Consider the following 22,752-nt stretch of genomic DNA (forward strand, 5'->3'; position numbering starts at 1 on the left):
CTACTTGCGCTACCCAGTTGCTGTGTCCCCAAAAAATCCATGACCGGGCCACTTTTTACATGTTTGCACTTTGCTCAGTGCAAGAAAAGGAGCGACAGCAACCCTCCCCTGGAGAGCTGCCAGCGGACTGGCAGGCAGAGCCCTGGCTGCAGCCCCTTATATAGCCTGTGCCCAAGCCCTTGTGACATCATCGGGTGACTTCCTGTGAGCACCTGCTGCTCAGGTGCCTGCATCAGTGGCAGGCAGTGAGTGTATGTGAAGCAGGCTAGTAGGATGGCATCTCCTGTTTAGGCTTTTCGCTTCCTAGCCTGTGTCTTCCTCTTGTGGCACAAACCGCACGTCCAGACGCTCTGTTTTACGGGGAAAGAGGATGAACGCAGATAAACGCACTGTGTTTTCAAACAGCCAGAGCAAGCCTGCCAGGCTAGAGACTTGACTTCCTCTGCCCTCCACACTCTCTCCTAGCGTGTTGCCGGAATGCAGGGAGCCGGAAGCCTGCATTACTTTTCTTTTCGGCGCGGAGGCTCGACGGCTGTTCCGGCGGTGGGCGGTGCCATGCAGATGTAATCAGGCGTCAGCTGAGCCTGGCCCGGGCGTCTGCGTTTAGCACAGGTGCGCCCATCCCGGTGGCCCGGCAGGCCTGCAGAGGCAGTGGGAAGGGGGCCCCCCCTGGCAGCCGGCCGGGGTTAGCCGGCTGTGCCGTGCAGGGCTGTCCTGTGCGCTTTTTGCCGCTGCTGCATTAAGACTGAGGGTAGTTTGCCTTAGTTCCCATTGCAGTACCTCCAGGACCAGAGCACCCCAGAGCGGTTCTGCTGCGGTTTACGATCCGCTTGCGGGTGCGGATCCGCTAGGGTAATGTAGTTCAATGGGCTGGTGCACACCAGAGCGGGAGGCGTTTTGCAGAAACGCATACTCCCGGGCTGCTGCAGATTTTGGATTGCGGATGCGTTTCTGCCTCAATGTTAAGTATAGGAAAAACGCAAGTTGTGTCGTGTCTGGTCTGCTTCCGTTTCTGCATCTGTGTCATTTATTAAGTGAGTCTGTATTTCGCCTGGCTATAAGAACCCGAGAACAGACAAGAAAAGAAGGTAGGGAAAAAAAACGACAAAAAAAAAAAACGAAACTTTTTTTTTTTTTTTTTTTTAAATTTTACTTTGGATGAACTCTACTTGCGCTACCCAGTTGCTGTGTCCCCAAAAAATCCATGACCGGGCCACTTTTCACATGTTTGCACTTTGCTCAGTGCAAGAAAAGGAGCGACAGCAACCCTCCCCTGGAGAGCTGCCAGCGGACTGGCAGGCAGAGCCCTGGCTGCAGCCCCTTATATAGCCTGTGCCCAAGCCCTTGTGACATCATCGGGTGACTTCCTGTGAGCACCTGCTGCTCAGGTGCCTGCATCAGTGGCAGGCAGTGAGTGTATGTGAAGCAGGCTAGTAGGATGGCATCTCCTGTTTAGGCTTTTCGCTTCCTAGCCTGTGTCTTCCTCTTGTGGCACAAACCGCACGTCCAGACGCTCTGTTTTACGGGGAAAGAGGATGAACGCAGATAAACGCACTGTGTTTTCAAACAGCCAGAGCAAGCCTGCCAGGCTAGAGACTTGACTTCCTCTGCCCTCCACACTCTCTCCTAGCGTGTTGCCGGAATGCAGGGAGCCGGAAGCCTGCATTACTTTTCTTTTCGGCGCGGAGGCTCGACGGCTGTTCCGGCGGTGGGCGGTGCCATGCAGATGTAATCAGGCGTCAGCTGAGCCTGGCCCGGGCGTCTGCGTTTAGCACAGGTGCGCCCATCCCGGTGGCCCGGCAGGCCTGCAGAGGCAGTGGGAAGGGGGCCCCCCCTGGCAGCCGGCCGGGGTTAGCCGGCTGTGCCGTGCAGGGCTGTCCTGTGCGCTTTTTGCCGCTGCTGCATTAAGACTGAGGGTAGTTTGCCTTAGTTCCCATTGCAGTACCTCCAGGACCAGAGCACCCCAGAGCGGTTCTGCTGCGGTTTACGATCCGCTTGCGGGTGCGGATCCGCTAGGGTAATGTATTTCAATGGGCTGGTGCACACCAGAGCGGGAGGCGTTTTGCAGAAACGCATACTCCCGGGCTGCTGCAGATTTTGGATTGCGGATGCGTTTCTGCCTCAATGTTAAGTATAGGAAAAACGCAAGTTGTGTCGTGTCTGGTCTGCTTCCGTTTCTGCATCTGTGTCATTTATTAAGTGAGTCTGTATTTCGCCTGGCTATAAGAACCCGAGAACAGACAAGAAAAGAAGGTAGGGAAAAAAAACGACAAAAAAAAAAAACGAAACTTTTTTTTTTTTTTTTTTTAAATTTTACTTTGGATGAACTCTACTTGCGCTACCCAGTTGCTGTGTCCCCAAAAAATCCATGACCGGGCCACTTTTTACATGTTTGCACTTTGCTCAGTGCAAGAAAAGGAGCGACAGCAACCCTCCCCTGGAGAGCTGCCAGCGGACTGGCAGGCAGAGCCCTGGCTGCAGCCCCTTATATAGCCTGTGCCCAAGCCCTTGTGACATCATCGGGTGACTTCCTGTGAGCACCTGCTGCTCAGGTGCCTGCATCAGTGGCAGGCAGTGAGTGTATGTGAAGCAGGCTAGTAGGATGGCATCTCCTGTTTAGGCTTTTCGCTTCCTAGCCTGTGTCTTCCTCTTGTGGCACAAACCGCACGTCCAGACGCTCTGTTTTACGGGGAAAGAGGATGAACGCAGATAAACGCACTGTGTTTTCAAACAGCCAGAGCAAGCCTGCCAGGCTAGAGACTTGACTTCCTCTGCCCTCCACACTCTCTCCTAGCGTGTTGCCGGAATGCAGGGAGCCGGAAGCCTGCATTACTTTTCTTTTCGGCGCGGAGGCTCGACGGCTGTTCCGGCGGTGGGCGGTGCCATGCAGATGTAATCAGGCGTCAGCTGAGCCTGGCCCGGGCGTCTGCGTTTAGCACAGGTGCGCCCATCCCGGTGGCCCGGCAGGCCTGCAGAGGCAGTGGGAAGGGGGCCCCCCCTGGCAGCCGGCCGGGGTTAGCCGGCTGTGCCGTGCAGGGCTGTCCTGTGCGCTTTTTGCCGCTGCTGCATTAAGACTGAGGGTAGTTTGCCTTAGTTCCCATTGCAGTACCTCCAGGACCAGAGCACCCCAGAGCGGTTCTGCTGCGGTTTACGATCCGCTTGCGGGTGCGGATCCGCTAGGGTAATGTATTTCAATGGGCTGGTGCACACCAGAGCGGGAGGCGTTTTGCAGAAACGCATACTCCCGGGCTGCTGCAGATTTTGGATTGCGGATGCGTTTCTGCCTCAATGTTAAGTATAGGAAAAACGCAAGTTGTGTCGTGTCTGGTCTGCTTCCGTTTCTGCATCTGTGTCATTTATTAAGTGAGTCTGTATTTCGCCTGGCTATAAGAACCCGAGAACAGACAAGAAAAGAAGGTAGGGAAAAAAAACGACAAAAAAAAAAAAAACGAAACTTTTTTTTTTTTTTTTTTTTTTTTAAATTTTACTTTGGATGAACTCTACTTGCGCTACCCAGTTGCTGTGTCCCCAAAAAATCCATGACCGGGCCACTTTTTACATGTTTGCACTTTGCTCAGTGCAAGAAAAGGAGCGACAGCAACCCTCCCCTGGAGAGCTGCCAGCGGACTGGCAGGCAGAGCCCTGGCTGCAGCCCCTTATATAGCCTGTGCCCAAGCCCTTGTGACATCATCGGGTGACTTCCTGTGAGCACCTGCTGCTCAGGTGCCTGCATCAGTGGCAGGCAGTGAGTGTATGTGAAGCAGGCTAGTAGGATGGCATCTCCTGTTTAGGCTTTTCGCTTCCTAGCCTGTGTCTTCCTCTTGTGGCACAAACCGCACGTCCAGACGCTCTGTTTTACGGGGAAAGAGGATGAACGCAGATAAACGCACTGTGTTTTCAAACAGCCAGAGCAAGCCTGCCAGGCTAGAGACTTGACTTCCTCTGCCCTCCACACTCTCTCCTAGCGTGTTGCCGGAATGCAGGGAGCCGGAAGCCTGCATTACTTTTCTTTTCGGCGCGGAGGCTCGACGGCTGTTCCGGCGGTGGGCGGTGCCATGCAGATGTAATCAGGCGTCAGCTGAGCCTGGCCCGGGCGTCTGCGTTTAGCACAGGTGCGCCCATCCCGGTGGCCCGGCAGGCCTGCAGAGGCAGTGGGAAGGGGGCCCCCCCTGGCAGCCGGCCGGGGTTAGCCGGCTGTGCCGTGCAGGGCTGTCCTGTGCGCTTTTTGCCGCTGCTGCATTAAGACTGAGGGTAGTTTGCCTTAGTTCCCATTGCAGTACCTCCAGGACCAGAGCACCCCAGAGCGGTTCTGCTGCGGTTTACGATCCGCTTGCGGGTGCGGATCCGCTAGGGTAATGTATTTCAATGGGCTGGTGCACACCAGAGCGGGAGGCGTTTTGCAGAAACGCATACTCCCGGGCTGCTGCAGATTTTGGATTGCGGATGCGTTTCTGCCTCAATGTTAAGTATAGGAAAAACGCAAGTTGTGTCGTGTCTGGTCTGCTTCCGTTTCTGCATCTGTGTCATTTATTAAGTGAGTCTGTATTTCGCCTGGCTATAAGAACCCGAGAACAGACAAGAAAAGAAGGTAGGGAAAAAAAACGACAAAAAAAAAAAAAACGAAACTTTTTTTTTTTTTTTTTTTTTTTTTAAATTTTACTTTGGATGAACTCTACTTGCGCTACCCAGTTGCTGTGTCCCCAAAAAATCCATGACCGGGCCACTTTTTACATGTTTGCACTTTGCTCAGTGCAAGAAAAGGAGCGACAGCAACCCTCCCCTGGAGAGCTGCCAGCGGACTGGCAGGCAGAGCCCTGGCTGCAGCCCCTTATATAGCCTGTGCCCAAGCCCTTGTGACATCATCGGGTGACTTCCTGTGAGCACCTGCTGCTCAGGTGCCTGCATCAGTGGCAGGCAGTGAGTGTATGTGAAGCAGGCTAGTAGGATGGCATCTCCTGTTTAGGCTTTTCGCTTCCTAGCCTGTGTCTTCCTCTTGTGGCACAAACCGCACGTCCAGACGCTCTGTTTTACGGGGAAAGAGGATGAACGCAGATAAACGCACTGTGTTTTCAAACAGCCAGAGCAAGCCTGCCAGGCTAGAGACTTGACTTCCTCTGCCCTCCACACTCTCTCCTAGCGTGTTGCCGGAATGCAGGGAGCCGGAAGCCTGCATTACTTTTCTTTTCGGCGCGGAGGCTCGACGGCTGTTCCGGCGGTGGGCGGTGCCATGCAGATGTAATCAGGCGTCAGCTGAGCCTGGCCCGGGCGTCTGCGTTTAGCACAGGTGCGCCCATCCCGGTGGCCCGGCAGGCCTGCAGAGGCAGTGGGAAGGGGGCCCCCCCTGGCAGCCGGCTGTGCCGTGCAGGGCTGTCCTGTGCGCTTTTTGCCGCTGCTGCATTAAGACTGAGGGTAGTTTGCCTTAGTTCCCATTGCAGTACCTCCAGGACCAGAGCACCCCAGAGCGGTTCTGCTGCGGTTTACGATCCGCTTGCGGGTGCGGATCCGCTAGGGTAATGTATTTCAATGGGCTGGTGCACACCAGAGCGGGAGGCGTTTTGCAGAAACGCATACTCCCGGGCTGCTGCAGATTTTGGATTGCGGATGCGTTTCTGCCTCAATGTTAAGTATAGGAAAAACGCAAGTTGTGTCGTGTCTGGTCTGCTTCCGTTTCTGCATCTGTGTCATTTATTAAGTGAGTCTGTATTTCGCCTGGCTATAAGAACCCGAGAACAGACAAGAAAAGAAGGTAGGGAAAAAAAACGACACAAAAAAAAAAACGAAACTTTTTTTTTTTTTTTTTTTTTAAATTTTACTTTGGATGAACTCTACTTGCGCTACCCAGTTGCTGTGTCCCCAAAAAATCCATGACCGGGCCACTTTTTACATGTTTGCACTTTGCTCAGTGCAAGAAAAGGAGCGACAGCAACCCTCCCCTGGAGAGCTGCCAGCGGACTGGCAGGCAGAGCCCTGGCTGCAGCCCCTTATATAGCCTGTGCCCAAGCCCTTGTGACATCATCGGGTGACTTCCTGTGAGCACCTGCTGCTCAGGTGCCTGCATCAGTGGCAGGCAGTGAGTGTATGTGAAGCAGGCTAGTAGGATGGCATCTCCTGTTTAGGCTTTTCGCTTCCTAGCCTGTGTCTTCCTCTTGTGGCACAAACCGCACGTCCAGACGCTCTGTTTTACGGGGAAAGAGGATGAACGCAGATAAACGCACTGTGTTTTCAAACAGCCAGAGCAAGCCTGCCAGGCTAGAGACTTGACTTCCTCTGCCCTCCACACTCTCTCCTAGCGTGTTGCCGGAATGCAGGGAGCCGGAAGCCTGCATTACTTTTCTTTTCGGCGCGGAGGCTCGACGGCTGTTCCGGCGGTGGGCGGTGCCATGCAGATGTAATCAGGCGTCAGCTGAGCCTGGCCCGGGCGTCTGCGTTTAGCACAGGTGCGCCCATCCCGGTGGCCCGGCAGGCCTGCAGAGGCAGTGGGAAGGGGGCCCCCCCTGGCAGCCGGCCGGGGTTAGCCGGCTGTGCCGTGCAGGGCTGTCCTGTGCGCTTTTTGCCGCTGCTGCATTAAGACTGAGGGTAGTTTGCCTTAGTTCCCATTGCAGTACCTCCAGGACCAGAACACCCCAGAGCGGTTCTGCTGCGGTTTACGATCCGCTTGCGGGTGCGGATCCGCTAGGGTAATGTATTTCAATGGGCTGGTGCACTGCAGAGCGGGAGGCGTTTTGCAGAAACGCATACTCCCGGGCTGCTGCAGATTTTGGATTGCGGATGCGTTTCTGCCTCAATGTTAAGTATAGGAAAAACGCAAGTTGTGTCGTGTCTGGTCTGCTTCCGTTTCTGCATCTGTGTCATTTATTAAGTGAGTCTGTATTTCGCCTGGCTATAAGAACCCGAGAACAGACAAGAAAAGAAGGTAGGGAAAAAAAACGACAAAAAAAAAAAACGAAACTTTTTTTTTTTTTTTTTTTTTTTGTAAATTTTACTTTGGATGAACTCTACTTGCGCTACCCAGTTGCTGTGTCCCCAAAAAATCCATGACCGGGCCACTTTTTACATGTTTGCACTTTGCTCAGTGCAAGAGAAGGAGCGACAGCAACCCTCCCCTGGAGAGCTGCCAGCGGACTGGCAGGCAGAGCCCTGGCTGCAGCCCCTTATATAGCCTGTGCCCAAGCCCTTGTGACATCATCGGGTGACTTCCTGTGAGCACCTGCTGCTCAGGTGCCTGCATCAGTGGCAGGCAGTGAGTGTATGTGAAGCAGGCTAGTAGGATGGCATCTCCTGTTTAGGCTTTTCGCTTCCTAGCCTGTGTCTTCCTCTTGTGGCACAAACCGCACGTCCAGACGCTCTGTTTTACGGGGAAAGAGGATGAACGCAGATAAACGCACTGTGTTTTCAAACAGCCAGAGCAAGCCTGCCAGGCTAGAGACTTGACTTCCTCTGCCCTCCACACTCTCTCCTAGCGTGTTGCCGGAATGCAGGGAGCCGGAAGCCTGCATTACTTTTCTTTTCGGCGCGGAGGCTCGACGGCTGTTCCGGCGGTGGGCGGTGCCATGCAGATGTAATCAGGCGTCAGCTGAGCCTGGCCCGGGCGTCTGCGTTTAGCACAGGTGCGCCCATCCCGGTGGCCCGGCAGGCCTGCAGAGGCAGTGGGAAGGGGGCCCCCCCTGGCAGCCGGCCGGGGTTAGCCGGCTGTGCCGTGCAGGGCTGTCCTGTGCGCTTTTTGCCGCTGCTGCATTAAGACTGAGGGTAGTTTGCCTTAGTTCCCATTGCAGTACCTCCAGGACCAGAGCACCCCAGAGCGGTTCTGCTGCGGTTTACGATCCGCTTGCGGGTGCGGATCCGCTAGGGTAATGTATTTCAATGGGCTGGTGCACACCAGAGCGGGAGGCGTTTTGCAGAAACGCATACTCCCGGGCTGCTGCAGATTTTGGATTGCGGATGCGTTTCTGCCTCAATGTTAAGTATAGGAAAAACGCAAGTTGTGTCGTGTCTGGTCTGCTTCCGTTTCTGCATCTGTGTCATTTATTAAGTGAGTCTGTATTTCGCCTGGCTATAAGAACCCGAGAACAGACAAGAAAAGAAGGTAGGGAAAAAAAACGACAAAAAAAAAACGAAACTTTTTTTTTTTTTTTTTTTTTTTTTAAAATTTTACTTTGGATGAACTCTACTTGCGCTACCCAGTTGCTGTGTCCCCAAAAAATCCATGACCGGGCCACTTTTTACATGTTTGCACTTTGCTCAGTGCAAGAAAAGGAGCGACAGCAACCCTCCCCTGGAGAGCTGCCAGCGGACTGGCAGGCAGAGCCCTGGCTGCAGCCCCTTATATAGCCTGTGCCCAAGCCCTTGTGACATCATCGGGTGACTTCCTGTGAGCACCTGCTGCTCAGGTGCCTGCATCAGTGGCAGGCAGTGAGTGTATGTGAAGCAGGCTAGTAGGATGGCATCTCCTGTTTAGGCTTTTCGCTTCCTAGCCTGTGTCTTCCTCTTGTGGCACAAACCGCACGTCCAGACGCTCTGTTTTACGGGGAAAGAGGATGAACGCAGATAAACGCACTGTGTTTTCAAACAGCCAGAGCAAGCCTGCCAGGCTAGAGACTTGACTTCCTCTGCCCTCCACACTCTCTCCTAGCGTGTTGCCGGAATGCAGGGAGCCGGAAGCCTGCATTACTTTTCTTTTCGGTGCGGAGGCTCGACGGCTGTTCCGGCGGTGGGCGGTGCCATGCAGATGTAATCAGGCGTCAGCTGAGCCTGGCCCGGGCGTCTGCGTTTAGCACAGGTGCGCCCATCCCGGTGGCCCGGCAGGCCTGCAGAGGCAGTGGGAAGGGGGCCCCCCCTGGCAGCCGGCTGTGCCGTGCAGGGCTGTCCTGTGCGCTTTTTGCCGCTGCTGCATTAAGACTGAGGGTAGTTTGCCTTAGTTCCCATTGCAGTACCTCCAGGACCAGAGCACCCCAGAGCGGTTCTGCTGCGGTTTACGATCCGCTTGCGGGTGCGGATCCGCTAGGGTAATGTATTTCAATGGGCTGGTGCACACCAGAGCGGGAGGCGTTTTGCAGAAACGCATACTCCCGGGCTGCTGCAGATTTTGGATTGCGGATGCGTTTCTGCCTCAATGTTAAGTATAGGAAAAACGCAAGTTGTGTCGTGTCTGGTCTGCTTCCGTTTCTGCATCTGTGTCATTTATTAAGTGAGTCTGTATTTCGCCTGGCTATAAGAACCCGAGAACAGACAAGAAAAGAAGGTAGGGAAAAAAAACGACAAAAAAAAAACGAAACTTTTTTTTTTTTTTTTTTTTTTTTTTTAAATTTTACTTTGGATGAACTCTACTTGCGCTACCCAGTTGCTGTGTCCCCAAAAAATCCATGACCGGGCCACTTTTTACATGTTTGCACTTTGCTCAGTGCAAGAAAAGGAGCGACAGCAACCCTCCCCTGGAGAGCTGCCAGCGGACTGGCAGGCAGAGCCCTGGCTGCAGCCCCTTATATAGCCTGTGCCCAAGCCCTTGTGACATCATCGGGTGACTTCCTGTGAGCACCTGCTGCTCAGGTGCCTGCATCAGTGGCAGGCAGTGAGTGTATGTGAAGCAGGCTAGTAGGATGGCATCTCCTGTTTAGGCTTTTCGCTTCCTAGCCTGTGTCTTCCTCTTGTGGAACAAACCGCACGTCCAGACGCTCTGTTTTACGGGGAAAGAGGATGAACGCAGATAAACGCACTGTGTTTTCAAACAGCCAGAGCAAGCCTGCCAGGCTAGAGACTTGACTTCCTCTGCCCTCCACACTCTCTCCTAGCGTGTTGCCGGAATGCAGGGAGCCGGAAGCCTGCATTACTTTTCTTTTCGGCGCGGAGGCTCGACGGCTGTTCCGGCGGTGGGCGGTGCCATGCAGATGTAATCAGGCGTCAGCTGAGCCTGGCCCGGGCGTCTGCGTTTAGCACAGGTGCGCCCATCCCGGTGGCCCGGCAGGCCTGCAGAGGCAGTGGGAAGGGGGCCCCCCCTGGCAGCCGGCTGTGCCGTGCAGGGCTGTCCTGTGCGCTTTTTGCCGCTGCTGCATTAAGACTGAGGGTAGTTTGCCTTAGTTCCCATTGCAGTACCTCCAGGACCAGAGCACCCCAGAGCGGTTCTGCTGCGGTTTACGATCCGCTTGCGGGTGCGGATCCGCTAGGGTAATGTATTTCAATGGGCTGGTGCACACCAGAGCGGGAGGCGTTTTGCAGAAACGCATACTCCCGGGCTGCTGCAGATTTTGGATTGCGGATGCGTTTCTGCCTCAATGTTAAGTATAGGAAAAACGCAAGTTGTGTCGTGTCTGGTCTGCTTCCGTTTCTGCATCTGTGTCATTTATTAAGTGAGTCTGTATTTCGCCTGGCTATAAGAACCCGAGAACAGACAAGAAAAGAAGGTAGGGAAAAAAAACGACAAAAAAAAAAAAACGAAACTTTTTTTTTTTTTTTTTTTTTTAATTTTACTTTGGATGAACTCTACTTGCGCTACCCAGTTGCTGTGTCCCCAAAAAATCCATGACCGGGCCACTTTTTACATGTTTGCACTTTGCTCAGTGCAAGAAAAGGAGCGACAGCAACCCTCCCCTGGAGAGCTGCCAGCGGACTGGCAGGCAGAGCCCTGGCTGCAGCCCCTTATATAGCCTGTGCCCAAGCCCTTGTGACATCATCGGGTGACTTCCTGTGAGCACCTGCTGCTCAGGTGCCTGCATCAGTGGCAGGCAGTGAGTGTATGTGAAGCAGGCTAGTAGGATGGCATCTCCTGTTTAGGCTTTTCGCTTCCTAGCCTGTGTCTTCCTCTTGTGGCACAAACCGCACGTCCAGACGCTCTGTTTTACGGGGAAAGAGGATGAACGCAGATAAACGCACTGTGTTTTCAAACAGCCAGAGCAAGCCTGCCAGGCTAGAGACTTGACTTCCTCTGCCCTCCACACTCTCTCCTAGCGTGTTGCCGGAATGCAGGGAGCCGGAAGCCTGCATTACTTTTCTTTTCGGCGCGGAGGCTCGACGGCTGTTCCGGCGGTGGGCGGTGCCATGCAGATGTAATCAGGCGTCAGCTGAGCCTGGCCCGGGCGTCTGCGTTTAGCACAGGTGCGCCCATCCCGGTGGCCCGGCAGGCCTGCAGAGGCAGTGGGAAGGGGGCCCCCCCTGGCAGCCGGCCGGGGTTAGCCGGCTGTGCCGTGCAGGGCTGTCCTGTGCGCTTTTTGCCGCTGCTGCATTAAGACTGAGGGTAGTTTGCCTTAGTTCCCATTGCAGTACCTCCAGGACCAGAACACCCCAGAGCGGTTCTGCTGCGGTTTACGATCCGCTTGCGGGTGCGGATCCGCTAGGGTAATGTATTTCAATGGGCTGGTGCACACCAGAGCGGGAGGCGTTTTGCAGAAACGCATACTCCCGGGCTGCTGCAGATTTTGGATTGCGGATGCGTTTCTGCCTCAATGTTAAGTATAGGAAAAACGCAAGTTGTGTCGTGTCTGGTCTGCTTCCGTTTCTGCATCTGTGTCATTTATTAAGTGAGTCTGTATTTCGCCTGGCTATAAGAACCCGAGAACAGACAAGAAAAGAAGGTAGGGAAAAAAAACGACAAAAAAAAAAAAACGAAACTTTTTTTTTTTTTTTTTTTTTTGTAAATTTTACTTTGGATGAACTCTACTTGCGCTACCCAGTTGCTGTGTCCCCAAAAAATCCATGACCGGGCCACTTTTTACATGTTTGCACTTTGCTCAGTGCAAGAGAAGGAGCGACAGCAACCCTCCCCTGGAGAGCTGCCAGCGGACTGGCAGGCAGAGCCCTGGCTGCAGCCCCTTATATAGCCTGTGCCCAAGCCCTTGTGACATCATCGGGTGACTTCCTGTGAGCACCTGCTGCTCAGGTGCCTGCATCAGTGGCAGGCAGTGAGTGTATGTGAAGCAGGCTAGTAGGATGGCATCTCCTGTTTAGGCTTTTCGCTTCCTAGCCTGTGTCTTCCTCTTGTGGCACAAACCGCACGTCCAGACGCTCTGTTTTACGGGGAAAGAGGATGAACGCAGATAAACGCACTGTGTTTTCAAACAGCCAGAGCAAGCCTGCCAGGCTAGAGACTTGACTTCCTCTGCCCTCCACACTCTCTCCTAGCGTGTTGCCGGAATGCAGGGAGCCGGAAGCCTGCATTACTTTTCTTTTCGGCGCGGAGGCTCGACGGCTGTTCCGGCGGTGGGCGGTGCCATGCAGATGTAATCAGGCGTCAGCTGAGCCTGGCCCGGGCGTCTGCGTTTAGCACAGGTGCGCCCATCCCGGTGGCCCGGCAGGCCTGCAGAGGCAGTGGGAAGGGGGCCCCCCCTGGCAGCCGGCCGGGGTTAGCCGGCTGTGCCGTGCAGGGCTGTCCTGTGCGCTTTTTGCCGCTGCTGCATTAAGACTGAGGGTAGTTTGCCTTAGTTCCCATTGCAGTACCTCCAGGACCAGAACACCCCAGAGCGGTTCTGCTGTGGTTTACGATCCGCTTGCGGGTGCGGATCCGCTAGGGTAATGTATTTCAATGGGCTGGTGCACACCAGAGCGGGAGGCGTTTTGCAGAAACGCATACTCCCGGGCTGCTGCAGATTTTGGATTGCGGATGCGTTTCTGCCTCAATGTTAAGTATAGGAAAAACGCAAGTTGTGTCGTGTCTGGTCTGCTTCCGTTTCTGCATCTGTGTCATTTATTAAGTGAGTCTGTATTTCGCCTGGCTATAAGAACCCGAGAACAGACAAGAAAAGAAGGTAGGGAAAAAAAACGACAAAAAAAAAAAAACGAAACTTTTTTTTTTTTTTTTTTTTTTTTTAAATTTTACTTTGGATGAACTCTACTTGCGCTACCCAGTTGCTGTGTCCCCAAAAAATCCATGACCGGGCCACTTTTTACATGTTTGCACTTTGCTCAGTGCAAGAAAAGGAGCGACAGCAACCCTCCCCTGGAGAGCTGCCAGCGGACTGGCAGGCAGAGCCCTGGCTGCAGCCCCTTATATAGCCTGTGCCCAAGCCCTTGTGACATCATCGGGTGACTTCCTGTGAGCACCTGCTGCTCAGGTGCCTGCATCAGTGGCAGGCAGTGAGTGTATGTGAAGCAGGCTAGTAGGATGGCATCTCCTGTTTAGGCTTTTCGCTTCCTAGCCTGTGTCTTCCTCTTGTGGCACAAACCGCACGTCCAGACGCTCTGTTTTACGGGGAAAGAGGATGAACGCAGATAAACGCACTGTGTTTTCAAACAGCCAGAGCAAGCCTGCCAGGCTAGAGACTTGACTTCCTCTGCCCTCCACACTCTCTCCTAGCGTGTTGCCGGAATGCAGGGAGCCGGAAGCCTGCATTACTTTTCTTTTCGGCGCGGAGGCTCGACGGCTGTTCCGGCGGTGGGCGGTGCCATGCAGATGTAATCAGGCGTCAGCTGAGCCTGGCCCGGGCGTCTGCGTTTAGCACAGGTGCGCCCATCCCGGTGGCCCGGCAGGCCTGCAGAGGCAGTGGGAAGGGGGCCCCCCCTGGCAGCCGGCCGGGGTTAGCCGGCTGTGCCGTGCAGGGCTGTCCTGTGCGCTTTTTGCCGCTGCTGCATTAAGACTGAGGGTAGTTTGCCTTAGTTCCCATTGCAGTACCTCCAGGACCAGAGCACCCCAGAGCGGTTCTGCTGCGGTTTACGATCCGCTTGCGGGTGCGGATCCGCTAGGGTAATGTATTTCAATGGGCTGGTGCACACCAGAGCGGGAGGCGTTTTGCAGAAACGCATACTCCCGGGCTGCTGCAGATTTTGGATTGCGGATGCGTTTCTGCCTCAATGTTAAGTATAGGAAAAACGCAAGTTGTGTCGTGTCTGGTCTGCTTCCGTTTCTGCATCTGTGTCATTTATTAAGTGAGTCTGTATTTCGCCTGGCTATAAGAACCCGAGAACAGACAAGAAAAGAAGGTAGGGAAAAAAAACGACAAAAAAAAAAAAACGAAACTTTTTTTTTTTTTTTTTTTTTTTTTTAAATTTTACTTTGGATGAACTCTACTTGCGCTACCCAGTTGCTGTGTCCCCAAAAAATCCATGACCGGGCCACTTTTTACATGTTTGCACTTTGCTCAGTGCAAGAAAAGGAGCGACAGCAACCCTCCCCTGGAGAGCTGCCAGCGGACTGGCAGGCAGAGCCCTGGCTGCAGCCCCTTATATAGCCTGTGCCCAAGCCCTTGTGACATCATCGGGTGACTTCCTGTGAGCACCTGCTGCTCAGGTGCCTGCATCAGTGGCAGGCAGTGAGTGTATGTGAAGCAGGCTAGTAGGATGGCATCTCCTGTTTAGGCTTTTCGCTTCCTAGCCTGTGTCTTCCTCTTGTGGCACAAACCGCACGTCCAGACGCTCTGTTTTACGGGGAAAGAGGATGAACGCAGATAAACGCACTGTGTTTTCAAACAGCCAGAGCAAGCCTGCCAGGCTAGAGACTTGACTTCCTCTGCCCTCCACACTCTCTCCTAGCGTGTTGCCGGAATGCAGGGAGCCGGAAGCCTGCATTACTTTTCTTTTCGGCGCGGAGGCTCGACGGCTGTTCCGGCGGTGGGCGGTGCCATGCAGATGTAATCAGGCGTCAGCTGAGCCTGGCCCGGGCGTCTGCGTTTAGCACAGGTGCGCCCATCCCGGTGGCCCGGCAGGCCTGCAGAGGCAGTGGGAAGGGGGCCCCCCCTGGCAGCCGGCCGGGGTTAGCCGGCTGTGCCGTGCAGGGCTGTCCTGTGCGCTTTTTGCCGCTGCTGCATTAAGACTGAGGGTAGTTTGCCTTAGTTCCCATTGCAGTACCTCCAGGACCAGAGCACCCCAGAGCGGTTCTGCTGCGGTTTACGATCCGCTTGCGGGTGCGGATCCGCTAGGGTAATGTATTTCAATGGGCTGGTGCACACCAGAGCGGGAGGCGTTTTGCAGAAACGCATACTCCCGGGCTGCTGCAGATTTTGGATTGCGGATGCGTTTCTGCCTCAATGTTAAGTATAGGAAAAACGCAAGTTGTGTCGTGTCTGGTCTGCTTCCGTTTCTGCATCTGTGTCATTTATTAAGTGAGTCTGTATTTCGCCTGGCTATAAGAACCCGAGAACAGACAAGAAAAGAAGGTAGGGAAAAAAAACGACAAAAAAAAAAAAAACGAAACTTTTTTTTTTTTTTTTTTTTTTTAAATTTTACTTTGGATGAACTCTACTTGCGCTACCCAGTTGCTGTGTCCCCAAAAAATCCATGACCGGGCCACTTTTTACATGTTTGCACTTTGCTCAGTGCAAGAAAAAGAGCGACAGCAACCCTCCCCTGGAGAGCTGCCAGCGGACTGGCAGGCAGAGCCCTGGCTGCAGCCCCTTATATAGCCTGTGCCCAAGCCCTTGTGACATCATCGGGTGACTTCCTGTGAGCACCTGCTGCTCAGGTGCCTGCATCAGTGGCAGGCAGTGAGTGTATGTGAAGCAGGCTAGTAGGATGGCATCTCCTGTTTAGGCTTTTCGCTTCCTAGCCTGTGTCTTCCTCTTGTGGCACAAACCGCACGTCCAGACGCTCTGTTTTACGGGGAAAGAGGATGAACGCAGATAAACGCACTGGCTATCATTCATGAACAGGCTGTCGGTAAGGGGAACCCGTGCGGGAGAATACCGCCGTCGGTAGTTGTGCCTTCTGGGTGGTCATTCATAAACTTTGTGCCTGGGGCGGTAGCAGTGCGGAGGTTTTCTGGAGAATGGTGTCGGCAGGCGGGCGGTAGGCATGCGGAAACAGAAAAGCTGGCCGAGTCCCTCCATGCGGTGTTCTCTCTGCTGCTGTGTGGGAGGTCCGTCCCATTCACTTACAAGGACTCCGCAAGCTTCCCGCTACAGCCAGGGGATCGGTAATCCCCTTCCGCATACCGCTATGCGGAAATGTTTATGAATGAGCATTTTGCAACTTTTTCTGGATACCTGCGTATCCACACTGCACAAGGCGGTACGTTGTCACTCTGCACGGGAATGTCAGCTCCGCATACGGAAAGAGGCTTTATGAATACACAACTTGCTCGGTGGTCGGTAAAGTCAGCGGTATTACGCATTTCCGCATGCGGGAATGCTTTATGAATGATAGCCACTGTGTTTTCAAACAGCCAGAGCAAGCCTGCCAGGCTAGAGACTTGACTTCCTCTGCCCTCCACACTCTCTCCTAGCGTGTTGCCGGAATGCAGGGAGCCGGAAGCCTGCATTACTTTTCTTTTCGGCGCGGAGGCTCGACGGCTGTTCCGGCGGTGGGCGGTGCCATGCAGATGTAATCAGGCGTCAGCTGAGCCTGGCCCGGGCGTCTGCGTTTAGCACAGGTGCGCCCATCCCGGTGGCCCGGCAGGCCTGCAGAGGCAGTGGGAAGGGGGCCCCCCCTGGCAGCCGGCCGGGGTTAGCCGGCTGTGCCGTGCAGGGCTGTCCTGTGCGCTTTTTGCCGCTGCTGCATTAAGACTGAGGGTAGTTTGCCTTAGTTCCCATTGCAGTACCTCCAGGACCAGAGCACCCCAGAGCGGTTCTGCTGCGGTTTACGATCCGCTTGCGGGTGCGGATCCGCTAGGGTAATGTATTTCAATGGGCTGGTGCACACCAGAGCGGGAGGCGTTTTGCAGAAACGCATACTCCCGGGCTGCTGCAGATTTTGGATTGCGGATGCGTTTCTGCCTCAATGTTAAGTATAGGAAAAACGCAAGTTGTGTCGTGTCTGGTCTGCTTCCGTTTCTGCATCTGTGTCATTTATTAAGTGAGTCTGTATTTCGCCTGGCTATAAGAACCCGAGAACAGACAAGAAAAGAAGGTAGGGAAAAAAAACGACAAAAAAAAAAAAACGAAACTTTTTTTTTTTTTTTTTTTTTTTTTAAATTTTACTTTGGATGAACTCTACTTGCGCTACCCAGTTGCTGTGTCCCCAAAAAATCCATGACCGGGCCACTTTTTACATGTTTGCACTTTGCTCAGTGCAAGAAAAGGAGCGACAGCAACCCTCCCCTAGAGAGCTGCCAGCGGACTGGCAGGCAGAGCCCTGGCTGCAGCCCCTTATATAGCCTGTGCCCAAGCCCTTGTGACATCATCGGGTGACTTCCTGTGAGCACCTGCTGCTCAGGTGCCTGCATCAGTGGCAGGCAGTGAGTGTATGTGAAGCAGGCTAGTAGGATGGCATCTCCTGTTTAGGCTTTTCGCTTCCTAGCCTGTGTCTTCCTCTTGTGGCACAAACCGCACGTCCAGACGCTCTGTTTTACGGGGAAAGAGGATGAACGCAGATAAACGCACTGTGTTTTCAAACAGCCAGAGCAAGCCTGCCAGGCTAGAGACTTGACTTCCTCTGCCCTCCACACTCTCTCCTAGCGTGTTGCCGGAATGCAGGGAGCCGGAAGCCTGCATTACTTTTCTTTTCGGCGCGGAGGCTCGACGGCTGTTCCGGCGGTGGGCGGTGCCATGCAGATGTAATCAGGCGTCAGCTGAGCCTGGCCCGGGCGTCTGCGTTTAGCACAGGTGCGCCCATCCCGGTGGCCCGGCAGGCCTGCAGAGGCAGTGGGAAGGGGGCCCCCCCTGGCAGCCGGCCGGGGTTAGCCGGCTGTGCCGTGCAGGGCTGTCCTGTGCGCTTTTTGCCGCTGCTGCATTAAGACTGAGGGTAGTTTGCCTTAGTTCCCATTGCAGTACCTCCAGGACCAGAGCACCCCAGAGCGGTTCTGCTGCGGTTTACGATCCGCTTGCGGGTGCGGATCCGCTAGGGTAATGTATTTCAATGGGCTGGTGCACACCAGAGCGGGAGGCGTTTTGCAGAAACGCATACTCCCGGGCTGCTGCAGATTTTGGATTGCGGATGCGTTTCTGCCTCAATGTTAAGTATAGGAAAAACGCAAGTTGTGTCGTGTCTGGTCTGCTTCCGTTTCTGCATCTGTGTCATTTATTAAGTGAGTCTGTATTTCGCCTGGCTATAAGAACCCGAGAACAGACAAGAAAAGAAGGTAGGGAAAAAAAACGACAAAAAAAAAACGAAACTTTTTTTTTTTTTTTTTTTTTTTTTTTAAATTTTACTTTGGATGAACTCTACTTGCGCTACCCAGTTGCTGTGTCCCCAAAAAATCCATGACCGGGCCACTTTTTACATGTTTGCACTTTGCTCAGTGCAAGAAAAGGAGCGACAGCAACCCTCCCCTGGAGAGCTGCCAGCGGACTGGCAGGCAGAGCCCTGGCTGCAGCCCCTTATATAGCCTGTGCCCAAGCCCTTGTGACATCATCGGGTGACTTCCTGTGAGCACCTGCTGCTCAGGTGCCTGCATCAGTGGCAGGCAGTGAGTGTATGTGAAGCAGGCTAGTAGGATGGCATCTCCTGTTTAGGCTTTTCGCTTCCTAGCCTGTGTCTTCCTCTTGTGGCACAAACCGCACGTCCAGACGCTCTGTTTTACGGGGAAAGAGGATGAACGCAGATAAACGCACTGTGTTTTCAAACAGCCAGAGCAAGCCTGCCAGGCTAGAGACTTGACTTCCTCTGCCCTCCACACTCTCTCCTAGCGTGTTGCCGGAATGCAGGGAGCCGGAAGCCTGCATTACTTTTCTTTTCGGTGCGGAGGCTCGACGGCTGTTCCGGCGGTGGGCGGTGCCATGCAGATGTAATCAGGCGTCAGCTGAGCCTGGCCCGGGCGTCTGCGTTTAGCACAGGTGCGCCCATCCCGGTGGCCCGGCAGGCCTGCAGAGGCAGTGGGAAGGGGGCCCCCCCTGGCAGCCGGCTGTGCCGTGCAGGGCTGTCCTGTGCGCTTTTTGCCGCTGCTGCATTAAGACTGAGGGTAGTTTGCCTTAGTTCCCATTGCAGTACCTCCAGGACCAGAGCACCCCAGAGCGGTTCTGCTGCGGTTTACGATCCGCTTGCGGGTGCGGATCCGCTAGGGTAATGTATTTCAATGGGCTGGTGCACACCAGAGCGGGAGGCGTTTTGCAGAAACGCATACTCCCGGGCTGCTGCAGATTTTGGATTGCGGATGCGTTTCTGCCTCAATGTTAAGTATAGGAAAAACGCAAGTTGTGTCGTGTCTGGTCTGCTTCCGTTTCTGCATCTGTGTCATTTATTAAGTGAGTCTGTATTTCGCCTGGCTATAAGAACCCGAGAACAGACAAGAAAAGAAGGTAGGGAAAAAAAACGACAAAAAAAAAACGAAACTTTTTTTTTTTTTTTTTTTTTTTTTTTAAATTTTACTTTGGATGAACTCTACTTGCGCTACCCAGTTGCTGTGTCCCCAAAAAATCCATGACCGGGCCACTTTTTACATGTTTGCACTTTGCTCAGTGCAAGAAAAGGAGCGACAGCAACCCTCCCCTGGAGAGCTGCCAGCGGACTGGCAGGCAGAGCCCTGGCTGCAGCCCCTTATATAGCCTGTGCCCAAGCCCTTGTGACATCATCGGGTGACTTCCTGTGAGCACCTGCTGCTCAGGTGCCTGCATCAGTGGCAGGCAGTGAGTGTATGTGAAGCAGGCTAGTAGGATGGCATCTCCTGTTTAGGCTTTTCGCTTCCTAGCCTGTGTCTTCCTCTTGTGGAACAAACCGCACGTCCAGACGCTCTGTTTTACGGGGAAAGAGGATGAACGCAGATAAACGCACTGTGTTTTCAAACAGCCAGAGCAAGCCTGCCAGGCTAGAGACTTGACTTCCTCTGCCCTCCACACTCTCTCCTAGCGTGTTGCCGGAATGCAGGGAGCCGGAAGCCTGCATTACTTTTCTTTTCGGCGCGGAGGCTCGACGGCTGTTCCGGCGGTGGGCGGTGCCATGCAGATGTAATCAGGCGTCAGCTGAGCCTGGCCCGGGCGTCTGCGTTTAGCACAGGTGCGCCCATCCCGGTGGCCCGGCAGGCCTGCAGAGGCAGTGGGAAGGGGGCCCCCCCTGGCAGCCGGCTGTGCCGTGCAGGGCTGTCCTGTGCGCTTTTTGCCGCTGCTGCATTAAGACTGAGGGTAGTTTGCCTTAGTTCCCATTGCAGTACCTCCAGGACCAGAGCACCCCAGAGCGGTTCTGCTGCGGTTTACGATCCGCTTGCGGGTGCGGATCCGCTAGGGTAATGTATTTCAATGGGCTGGTGCACACCAGAGCGGGAGGCGTTTTGCAGAAACGCATACTCCCGGGCTGCTGCAGATTTTGGATTGCGGATGCGTTTCTGCCTCAATGTTAAGTATAGGAAAAACGCAAGTTGTGTCGTGTCTGGTCTGCTTCCGTTTCTGCATCTGTGTCATTTATTAAGTGAGTCTGTATTTCGCCTGGCTATAAGAACCCGAGAACAGACAAGAAAAGAAGGTAGGGAAAAAAAACGACAAAAAAAAAAACGAAACTTTTTTTTTTTTTTTTTTTTCAAATTTTACTTTGGATGAACTCTACTTGCGCTACCCAGTTGCTGTGTCCCCAAAAAATCCATGACCGGGCCACTTTTTACATGTTTGCACTTTGCTCAGTGCAAGAAAAGGAGCGACAGCAACCCTCCCCTGGAGAGCTGCCAGCGGACTGGCAGGCAGAGCCCTGGCTGCAGCCCCTTATATAGCCTGTGCCCAAGCCCTTGTGACATCATCGGGTGACTTCCTGTGAGCACCTGCTGCTCAGGTGCCTGCATCAGTGGCAGGCAGTGAGTGTATGTGAAGCAGGCTAGTAGGATGGCATCTCCTGTTTAGGCTTTTCGCTTCCTAGCCTGTGTCTTCCTCTTGTGGCACAAACCGCACGTCCAGACGCTCTGTTTTACGGGGAAAGAGGATGAACGCAGATAAACGCACTGTGTTTTCAAACAGCCAGAGCAAGCCTGCCAGGCTAGAGACTTGACTTCCTCTGCCCTCCACACTCTCTCCTAGCGTGTTGCCGGAATGCAGGGAGCCGGAAGCCTGCATTACTTTTCTTTTCGGCGCGGAGGCTCGACGGCTGTTCCGGCGGTGGGCGGTGCCATGCAGATGTAATCAGGCGTCAGCTGAGCCTGGCCCGGGCGTCTGCGTTTAGCACAGGTGCGCCCATCCCGGTGGCCCGGCAGGCCTGCAGAGGCAGTGGGAAGGGGGCCCCCCCTGGCAGCCGGCCGGGGTTAGCCGGCTGTGCCGTGCAGGGCTGTCCTGTGCGCTTTTTGCCGCTGCTGCATTAAGACTGAGGGTAGTTTGCCTTAGTTCCCATTGCAGTACCTCCAGGACCAGAGCACCCCAGAGCGGTTCTGCTGCGGTTTACGATCCGCTTGCGGGTGCGGATCCGCTAGGGTAATGTATTTCAATGGGCTGGTGCACACCAGAGCGGGAGGCGTTTTGCAGAAACGCATACTCCCGGGCTGCTGCAGATTTTGGATTGCGGATGCGTTTCTGCCTCAATGTTAAGTATAGGAAAAACGCAAGTTGTGTCGTGTCTGGTCTGCTTCCGTTTCTGCATCTGTGTCATTTATTAAGTGAGTCTGTATTTCGCCTGGCTATAAGAACCCGAGAACAGACAAGAAAAGAAGGTAGGGAAAAAAAACGACAAAAAAAAAAAAACGAAACTTTTTTTTTTTTTTTTTTTTTTAATTTTACTTTGGATGAACTCTACTTGCGCTACCCAGTTGCTGTGTCCCCAAAAAATCCATGACCGGGCCACTTTTTACATGTTTGCACTTTGCTCAGTGCAAGAAAAGGAGCGACAGCAACCCTCCCCTGGAGAGCTGCCAGCGGACTGGCAGGCAGAGCCCTGGCTGCAGCCCCTTATATAGCCTGTGCCCAAGCCCTTGTGACATCATCGGGTGACTTCCTGTGAGCACCTGCTGCTCAGGTGCCTGCATCAGTGGCAGGCAGTGAGTGTATGTGAAGCAGGCTAGTAGGATGGCATCTCCTGTTTAGGCTTTTCGCTTCCTAGCCTGTGTCTTCCTCTTGTGGCACAAACCGCACGTCCAGACGCTCTGTTTTACGGGGAAAGAGGATGAACGCAGATAAACGCACTGTGTTTTCAAACAGCCAGAGCAAGCCTGCCAGGCTAGAGACTTGACTTCCTCTGCCCTCCACACTCTCTCCTAGCGTGTTGCCGGATTGCAGGGAGCCGGAAGCCTGCATTACTTTTCTTTTCGGCGCGGAGGCTCGACGGCTGTTCCGGCGGTGGGCGGTGCCATGCAGATGTAATCAGGCGTCAGCTGAGCCTGGCCCGGGCGTCTGCGTTTAGCACAGGTGCGCCCATCCCGGTGGCCCGGCAGGCCTGCAGAGGCAGTGGGAAGGGGGCCCCCCCTGGCAGCCGGCCGGGGTTAGCCGGCTGTGCCGTGCAGGGCTGTCCTGTGCGCTTTTTGCCGCTGCTGCATTAAGACTGAGGGTAGTTTGCCTTAGTTCCCATTGCAGTACCTCCAGGACCAGAACACCCCAGAGCGGTTCTGCTGCGGTTTACGATCCGCTTGCGGGTGCGGATCCGCTAGGGTAATGTATTTCAATGGGCTGGTGCACACCAGAGCGGGAGGCGTTTTGCAGAAACGCATACTCCCGGGCTGCTGCAGATTTTGGATTGCGGATGCGTTTCTGCCTCAATGTTAAGTATAGGAAAAACGCAAGTTGTGTCGTGTCTGGTCTGCTTCCGTTTCTGCATCTGTGTCATTTATTAAGTGAGTCTGTATTTCGCCTGGCTATAAGAACCCGAGAACAGACAAGAAAAGAAGGTAGGGAAAAAAAACGACAAAAAAAAAAAAAACGAAACTTTTTTTTTTTTTTTTTTTTTGTAAATTTTACTTTGGATGAACTCTACTTGCGCTACCCAGTTGCTGTGTCCCCAAAAAATCCATGACCGGGCCACTTTTTACATGTTTGCACTTTGCTCAGTGCAAGAGAAGGAGCG

The sequence above is a fragment of the Hyperolius riggenbachi genome, chromosome 10 (genome assembly GCF_040937935.1).
Source record: "Hyperolius riggenbachi isolate aHypRig1 chromosome 10, aHypRig1.pri, whole genome shotgun sequence".
NCBI classification, from domain to species: Eukaryota; Metazoa; Chordata; class Amphibia; order Anura; family Hyperoliidae; genus Hyperolius; species Hyperolius riggenbachi.